Below are 9,320 nucleotides of genomic sequence, written 5' to 3' on the forward strand. Positions count from 1 at the left end.
GTTCATACTATTCTCTACTGGGAGTTTTCCTTTTATTTCATGTGGAAATAAAATTATAGTTTTTAAATTCACTTATATTTCCCATTTATAAATTCTTAAATTTTCTGTCTGTAATTTATGTTGCCTTTGTATCTGTGTGTGTACACAAACCCTGAAGTCCTGGTGATCCATCTTTGCTTAACTTAAAGAAGGAGTAAACATTCTTACTGTACATTTAAAGACTGTGGGCCATTTTAGCATTGCTCTAATAGGATAGGTTGGAGAGTGGTGCTATCTGAGGATTTCACTCTGAAGGTGTACCTTTCATTCATGAGGTATTGTGCAGTTTGAGGACTAATGATAATCTAGACTGCAATCTAGATTTTAGATATTAAAGCTAGAGTAATGAGTCATGGTCCTCGCTCTGAGGGCTACAGTTCTTAGTCTGAGATTGGGCCCTGGAATAAAACAGCAGCGCTCTTTGAAACCTAAGTTACAGTTGGATTTCTCAGACACCAAGCAGTATCTGCATCACCAACTGCCCAGCGGTTTCTGCTACTTTGTTTTTCTAAGGTAGCTCAGGCCCATCTCTTAGCACTGTTTTGCCTGACAAAATTCAAAGATCTTCCCAGCTCCCCACTTTGACAAGATAAAAAAAAAACCTTCCCTAGGGAGGTAGGAGAGCCAAAGATGACTCTAAATGTCCCTAATCTCAATCCTCAAACTATCTGTCTCCGCTTCCACAAGATTGAGCAGAGATATGCTCCAGACACAGGGTAAATGAATGAACTTTCACAATGACAAAAAAGGATATAAAATATCTCCGCAGGAGGGGCGGTCAACAACACAAGAAGATGGTTCACTTTTGGCACAAATTATTGAACCCTTATAATGCTATTTTTATCTGACTCATCCTGAAATTTCCTTGGGTAGCCAGAAACTTGTCAATCCTATTCTTTTATGCTTACTGTGGTGGTATTGATTTTTCTAAAGGCTGGGCTTTTATTGTGATGACAATGGGACAGAGGGAGACTATTTATGAAATAAGAAAAATAGTAAAGGTACAGTTTACATATTCATATTATTAAACCAGAGTTAGTTTATATCATCTAATGAAGAATTTTATGCTGTTTCTAAATATGAAAGGAACTTTTGGCAGATGAGACTCGAACGTCAAAATATAGGGATTTCCAGAATGCTATTATGGTATATGGGGCCAATAATATAGGAAAGTGCTCCAGAAAACCCAGGGTTCTATCAGAATATTCAGAGCATATGGTCACCATGGATAATGTATATAGAGCAAAAGCTTGCTAGAGAATTGCTTTGGGGGTTGCTCTTTATAATTTACAAAGGGCATGGAGTCAAAGGCTAGGTAAAGCTCTACTGTGATTGTGACAGCAGACAAAGCACAAAGAAATCCTTTTGCACCCTCCACGGTGGCTCTATAAAACTACCCAGTGTGACTTACTCGAGATCATCATGGTTGATAACCAGCAAAGTGAAGATTCTTTTGCATTATATTCTATGAAAATAAAATCATAGTGTATGCTTTAATTTAGGTTTTCTCTATAAGTCCAGTACCTACCCAAAATCATGGACTTAAATAACATGGTAGAAAAAAAAAAACCCAGAGTTCCAGGACTTAAGAGAAGTGCTCAAGAACCTAATGCATTCTTAAAAGTGATTAGAGTGTTCACTTCTTAAGGTATCTAGCATGCCAAATGCCACCTCTTAGGTAATACATTTCTGATTTTGATTTTAAGGTCCTACGAGGCAGGATAATTCTCTTTGAGGGGTTCCTAGAGCAGCAAGATGCACGTTTGAGCATTTAGCCAGTGTTACTTGATAGCGAATATAGGGTTTTATGTCACAGAATCAAATTAGTCCTGCGAGAAAAAGACCTGACTCTCAGAGCTAAGTGCCTTCTTCTTAGTAGGCGAGTAGCATCTTTCCTAAATCATCCTTGTGAATTATCCTAAGATAAAGATTCACTCTCAATTACCTTGAACTTCCCCAAGGCTTAGACTGAGGGATGACTAAAAATAGAACACAGATTACATGGTCCACTTCACTTAAAAACCTAGAAAACTAACAGTGATTCTTGATGGGTAAGATGCCCATTCTTAAGGCCACTTTGCACGAAGGTCATGCTGCCCCAAACTGCCACAAATTTAGAAGCACTCATGGCTCAGAGGTCCTTAAAACGTCTTGAGAGATGTTTGAAAAGATAATTCACATCTGATATCTAGGACATAATTCTTTCTACTACATGAGAGAGCACAATAATTGCCATATGGCCACTCTATAGACTCACATTTCTGAGTGTGGTCAAGAGTCCATCCATAACCATTAAGGTCCAAGACAGCAGTGCAGTGCCAGCAGTGGGGTCTTAGTACATGATCCAAGCTGAATGTGGAGGGTTGGATTGTATCTCCAGATTGATATGTTTCAAATCCTAAATCCCATCCCACGGATGGGACCTTATTTGGAGACAGGGTCTTTGAAGACAAGATTAGTTAAAATGAAGCCAAACTGATGAGGGTGGCATCTAATCCAATATAACTAATGTTCTTAGAAGAGAAGAGATTACAGACCAGACAGACAGACATGATGCAGCATGTTGCCTTGTGACCCAGAGATAGACATGGAAGTGCTACAACTATAAGCTGAAGGAACACCAAAGATTGCCAGAAAATCACCAGAAGCTAGGAAAAGGCAAGGAAAAATTCCCCCCTACAGGTTTCCAAGACAGCATGGCTTTGTCTGCTACTTGATTTCAGACTTCTGACCTCTAGAACTGTAAGGCAATCATTTCTGTTGTTTGAAGTGACATTCTTTGTGGTTTTTGCTAAGGCAGCCCTGATTACTGCATATTAATTCTAACAGCATCCCAATATCCTTCCAATATTTTCTTTTCCTCTGTAAGTTAACCAGAGTCAATTTCTGTTTTTTTTCTCCCCGAGTCCTGACTAGTACAAATGAGTATTTTATAAATGTCTTTATTAAAAAGGTATATTGATAAAGAAAGAAAAAAGTTGAAACTGCATTTATCATATACCACTTTTGTTTTTATGCATAGAAATATATGCATAGAAAATATATGCATAGAAAAGAAATGGAAAAATGTAAACCAAACATTTAATACAGTACAATATATCTGGAGAATAAAATTAAAGGTAGTATTATTTACCTCTCTATACATGTATTTCTGTGTTGTTTTTTAACCACAATCTATTATTATAAAATAAGAAATCAAGATAGCCATTATTAGACAAGTTCATTGAAGAAGCAATGTTTTTCAACCTCCCTAATCCAGGGGCACTCTCAGAACTTCAAATACTAGATATGATTACGCCTACATGAAAGAGCAACACAGTTTTAAATGTTAACTAACACCCAGTAGTAGAGAAGGAGGAACTGGAGGAAAACTGCTAGAAATTAAGGGGTCACAGTAGCAAAAGAAATTGTGCATGTTTTATTAAAAAGAATTAGAATTTTAGCATGTTTTGTGTATGCACATCTGTGTATATGTGAGAGAGAAAGAGAAAGAGAGAGAGAAGAGTGCTTGATAAGTTGCCCATAAAATTAAGGCAGAATAGGAAGGAATGAGTAAAATTCTATCAAACAAGCTTAGATACCAATATTCTGCCAATAATTTCCATACAGTTAAAAATGTACTTTACTAGCACAGAGGCCATTATCCTTTGAGAATATGCACTCTGATGAGGTTGATACAACCCTCGTTATTTTGTAATCAAAATCAATGGATGATATAATTACTTTTGCAAATTATAGTAGGCAATGCTGCATAATAGGTAGTACACTATTTCTTTTATTGGAGAAGTTGTGGGTTTACAGAGCAATCATGTATAAAGCATAGGGTTGTCATATTCTACCCTATTATTAACACCTTGCTTTCGTGTGGAATATTTGTTACAGTTGATGACAGCATTTTTTTAATAATTGTAATGCACTGAAAAATTAATATTGCTGAAATAAATTCATCTTGAAGAATGGCATATGTGGATAGCTTCATGACCTAAGTTCCTAATTGCAAAGATATGCATATTTAGTACGATTAAAGGCAAAATAAAATAAGCTAAATCTTTATTAAAAATTCTGTTAGACTATATAAATATGATATTCTCAAAAGGAATAAAAAATTTTAAATTCTATTGAAACCTTAAAATATGGGAGAGTAGAAAAGAGTGGTATCAATCAACGTTATGCCACAAGCAACAGACAGTCTCAAGATCTTGGTGAGTCACAATAGCAAAGGCTTATTTGTAATTCATGCTGTATGCCCCATGTGGTTCAAATAGAGATCTGTTTTCTTCATTCCTAGGTTCAGGATGATGGAGCAGCCTCTAACTGGAAAATTGATGGACTTGTAGCAGAGAGAAAAAAGAAAAAAAGAACATGGCAAAACTCTCACTGGATTTTAAAGCTTCCTCTTAGAACTAATATGTATCACTTAAATTTGCTTTCCATTGGGCAAAATAAATAATATAGCAAAGCCTAATTTCAATCCCTACCCAGAGAGGAACAGCAAATGTTTTAAATTTATTTTTATTTATTCATTTTTTTTTTTTTCTCATGGGCAGGCACCGGGAACTGAACTTGGGTCTCCAGCGTGGCAGGCGAGAATTCTGCTACTGAGCCACCATCACACCACCCCACATTTTAAAATAGTAGTACTATTAATCACAAGGTTAATATATACATAATTACTAAATTCACTGAAAGGGATAAATACTGAGGTAAAATCAATAGATCATTCCCATTATTTTGTTGTGCAAGTTATTTAAAGTATTTGCAGAGAAGAGAAGTCAAGGGATTTAATGCAATCATATCTTTAAAAATGAATATTGTTTGTTCAACAGAATGTTGTAATTTCTGCTGCAAAGATATTTTCTAGTTTCTGAGGCTGTTTGGATTTTCATAATGTTACATAAATCTTGATGTGTAAATTTTAAGCCTAGACATGACTTAACATACTGAGGTGGCCAAATTGAGTAAATCCTTAGTAAACAAATAGTAAATCTAGGACAAAAAAATGTAGTTCTAAGGTGAGAATTCAAATTCACCTAAAAAACAGCAGATATCGAGCCCCAGGAGATGTCAAACACTGCAGCAGTTAGTTTTACCTACATTTTTCATTAACACCAAAGGAACACCAAAGCTTCCTTAAAAATGATTTGATTAGATCATGTATTTTTTGATGATGAGATGACTGAATTTCCCCCATCATAAGTGACAGAATTAAGATTTAAACCCATAATTTCTGACTCCAACTTTCTCATTTTTTATCAGCACATATGCAAGGATTTAAAGAGTTATATATCAAATTTTGGGATCAAACACAGAGAAATTCTCTAACTTCGGGGATAAATCAACCAATAGGCATTGGCACTTGATAATTTTGCAGCTGCCAGAGGGCTGTCATCTTAAGCTAAAGCAACCCACAGTTCCTTGCTCAGTGCTATCTTGCCTGTCCAGCCCTGTGAGAATTACAGACTTCCACAATAGATGACCAAGTTCCCTAACTATCTCCAAAGCCCCAAAGGAGAAAGGAAGGAGCCCAGGACTAGTCATTGAACACACCTAAAGAGTTGCAAATAAAGGGGAAGATATGATATAAGGTGTATTATATTAGATGGGATAATTTGACAGTTGATTAAATAGTTCTAACGGTAAAGCACACAGTTTAGAAATTTTGTGTTGCTTGTTTTGTTTTGTTTTTCAGCTTTGGCGATAAATGCACATTTCCATTCCTATCTAGCCCCATTCATGACCAGCTGAACACACTTATGACAGTCTGGCTGACACTGGAACCACCCCTGGCATTGAACATAGCTAACAGCTGACCAGGGAGTTATTATCATTTTTTTATTTGATTTTGCTTACAGGAAGTAAGCAGATATATACCATACATGTAATAATACCTTATATGACCAAAAGCAATATTTTTCACATTTGCTTTAGAATAAAAGGAGTCACCTTACGTTTGAAATCTAAATAGGTCTCTCATGTTTCAAATTTTCTGTTGCAGTTTGGGTTTTCTGGGAAGCAGAGTTGACTGAAATTTGTTGACTACGATGGACAGCTCAGATTTATTTCTTCATATACATTTGGGTAACAGCAATGACAGGTTTCTGGTGGGCTTTTGCCTAGAGGAAACTTATAAAAGAGTGCTTAGTGCCCCTGCCACTACAACAACTTATACTCATCATCTCTCTCCTCTACGATCCTTTCTAGGTCTCTTCCTTCTTTGCTGATACCTCTGCCAGTCTCACTAGCATATGTGGGAGTGTGAGTACACCCTCAACCCTGATGGACAAAGAGAGAACCAGTATGTATCACCTCGGTTCCACATGTAGTCCTTCCTGCTCCTTTAACAGCAGTCCTATTTCCACCTGATGATCAAGTCAATTATGTTTGCCAACTTGATGATTCCTTTTCTTAGCATCTGGTACCTAAACACAAAGAAACCAGAGTGCCCAGGCAGCAGTCATGGCTTACAGTTCAATGGGATGCTTGTTTTGTCCCTGATGAAAGTGTTCCCTGTTTGGGGACTAGGACCTCTATCTCTGCAGAGCCCAGAGTTGCCAGGATGGGAAGCTCAAAGTTCCCAAGTGGGTCATGGGAGATAACTATAAACAGGTTCACTTTGACTTCCATCCTTTGCCCAACCTGTGTGTTATTCCTACTTGCAGCACAGTACTATTTAAAGTCTTTGAATTGAGTTGTATTGGGTCCTGGACAATTGTGAACTATCCTCATAAAGTATCATTTCAGAGCTAGTACTCCAGCCCTGCCTTCAGCAGGACATTCTAATGCTATCATTTTGGCAGTTTTCAGGTGGTAAGTTATGTGATATGATCAGTTGATCCCATGGTATTATACTCTTAGACCTCCTTTGATGTAAAGTGGTTCTACTTATCTGTTACAATACTCTGTGGGATCCCATGCCAATAGATCAAATGCTCTGTAAGCCCTTGGAGTAAGAAAGGCAATCCAAACCTGGAATTTATACCCATTCCTGTGATAATGAATTGTTGACCCTTCCAGTGCACTTAACTCGTCACCACATGACCAGTTTTTTTTAAGAGTTGATGCCATATTGGAAACTCCATACTGATCTCTCTAGATAAATGGATATTTGGTGGCAGCACTGCCATTGCTGCCAGGGTGGCTACTGAAGACGCTGGTAGATGTCAACTAGCCATGTTATTTTTATCTTATTCATTTCATTGTTCATTGCCTCTATTATAGTGTGTGTTCTCTTATGAGTGTGATATGATACTACAAAGATCTTCATACTTTGTGCCCACTTTCACCTGACCTTGTAAGTTACCGTAGGTTTCTTTAACCCTGATATTCCAGCTTTTCTCCTTGCAGTTCTCTGCATAACCATCAGCCCATTTTCCCATGAGTCTATATATATATTCTAACCTTGGACCATTTTTCTGTCTGCTCTGACCACTGAGAGGATTTTTCCTCTTCACTGTCTTACAAAGCCATCCCTAAGAAAAGCTATAGTGCAGTTGCCATCCAATTTGGGATTGCACTCATGGTCTGAGCCAACCCACTTGTAAACCTTGTATTTTTTCCTCATCTATCACAGTCATTATGGATTCTTCCCCATCCTGGGGCCATAGACATGATGTGAGAGAGGGGTGCTGGTGCATGATGCTGGATGACATGGGAATTTGGACTATTTGCTAGTGCTTACGTTCTCTGATTCTGCACATGTTAGATCCTGAATGCATAATTTGGATCATACAGTGCATTGTTTCTGGGCCAACGTGACCCAGCTCATGAAGGATAGTTCCAGACACATGGGCCCTTGATGTAGCATGTGTGAGCGTTCTGCCTGTATTAGGGCACAGTACTATGCCAAGAGTTATTTTTCAAAAGGCATATAATTCTGCACTGCAAATGGCTTGGCCATGTTCCAGAAACTCATATTCCACACGGTGTCTTTCCCTACCACAGAAGCCTCTAATGTCATAGGGTCTGCTGGGTTGTATCATCCTAATGGCAGAGTTGCTTACACCAGAGTCTGCACATAAATGCTGAGATTTTTCCTTCACTGGGCCCCACTCTAAGCTGGAAGGCCTTTTAGTCACTCAGCATATGTGCCATATCAGTATTCCCAGGTGTGAATTATGTTGTTTCCAAAACCCAAAGAGACTTACCAGACATTGTATTTTCTTCTTCATGGTGGGAAGTATAAGATGCAATAATTTGTCTTTTAATTTGGATAATATGTTCTGACATGCCCATGAACACAGAGTGCCTAATATTTTAGTGATGCCTCTGAATTTATATTATATTTATAAGGTTTATCTCCCTTCCTTTGGTGTCATATGTCTTAACAAGGCTTCCGACATACTAGCCACTTCTTGAGTACTGACTTGGTTGGCATGATAGAGTGAGTCAATGTGATATTCTGCAGGATATCCAGACAGCTCAGATCACTGCAGATTATTGTGGCAGAGAAAGGGAGAGTGGTCAAAACTACAAATGTATTCTCTTGTACATTACATGTGAATGCAAACTGATTCTCTTCATGACAGAGATAGAAAAAGAACTCATTCACTAAATCAAAGGCCACATTTCATGTGCTTTAGTTCATATGAATCTCAAACAAAGATGGCATGGAGGCTACAGTTGGAGTTACTACTTGTCTACTTTCATCTTCAGGATCCTTCTGGTTTCTGCAGTCAGACTATTGAATTAAATAGAGACATGATGAGAATAACCACCTGTGAATCCTTTACATCATAAGGGAGGAACTAATTTCTGCCCTCTCCCTTCCCTTCCTGGGGTATGGTACCAATTTTAACTTGCTAATTTAACAGGGTGAGGGGTTATTTTCAGGGGCTTTCACCTGGCCCTCCCACTATCATACTCTTAATTTACAAGTGAATGCTCTACCAAATATCAAGTGTATATATTCCAATTTTGCATTTGAGGATGAGGAAAATAACTACTAAGTAGGTGAGCAGACCAAGTTGACCCGTAAACCTGGTCTTGTACAGAACACCAGTTTTTACACGGCCCCTAGATTCTCCCAGACTAACAGAGGGACTACGTGGATACTTCAGGTCTCCATGTTTCAATATAAACTTGGACCTTGATTCCAGCATTCCTCAGTTTCAATATTATCCTTTCTCCAGCATAAAGCTACCTGAATAAATGGTCATCGATCATTACTATAGACACTTGCTATGGTGTTATGGGGTCCTTCCTCCTGAGGACCCCTGAAAGCAGATGTGGAAACTGTCTCAGGTCCTGAAATTAGGTATAAAACTAAGTCAGTCCCTGAAGAG

Source organism: Tamandua tetradactyla, chromosome 26 (assembly GCF_023851605.1).
Source record: "Tamandua tetradactyla isolate mTamTet1 chromosome 26, mTamTet1.pri, whole genome shotgun sequence".
Lineage (NCBI taxonomy): Eukaryota > Metazoa > Chordata > Mammalia > Pilosa > Myrmecophagidae > Tamandua > Tamandua tetradactyla.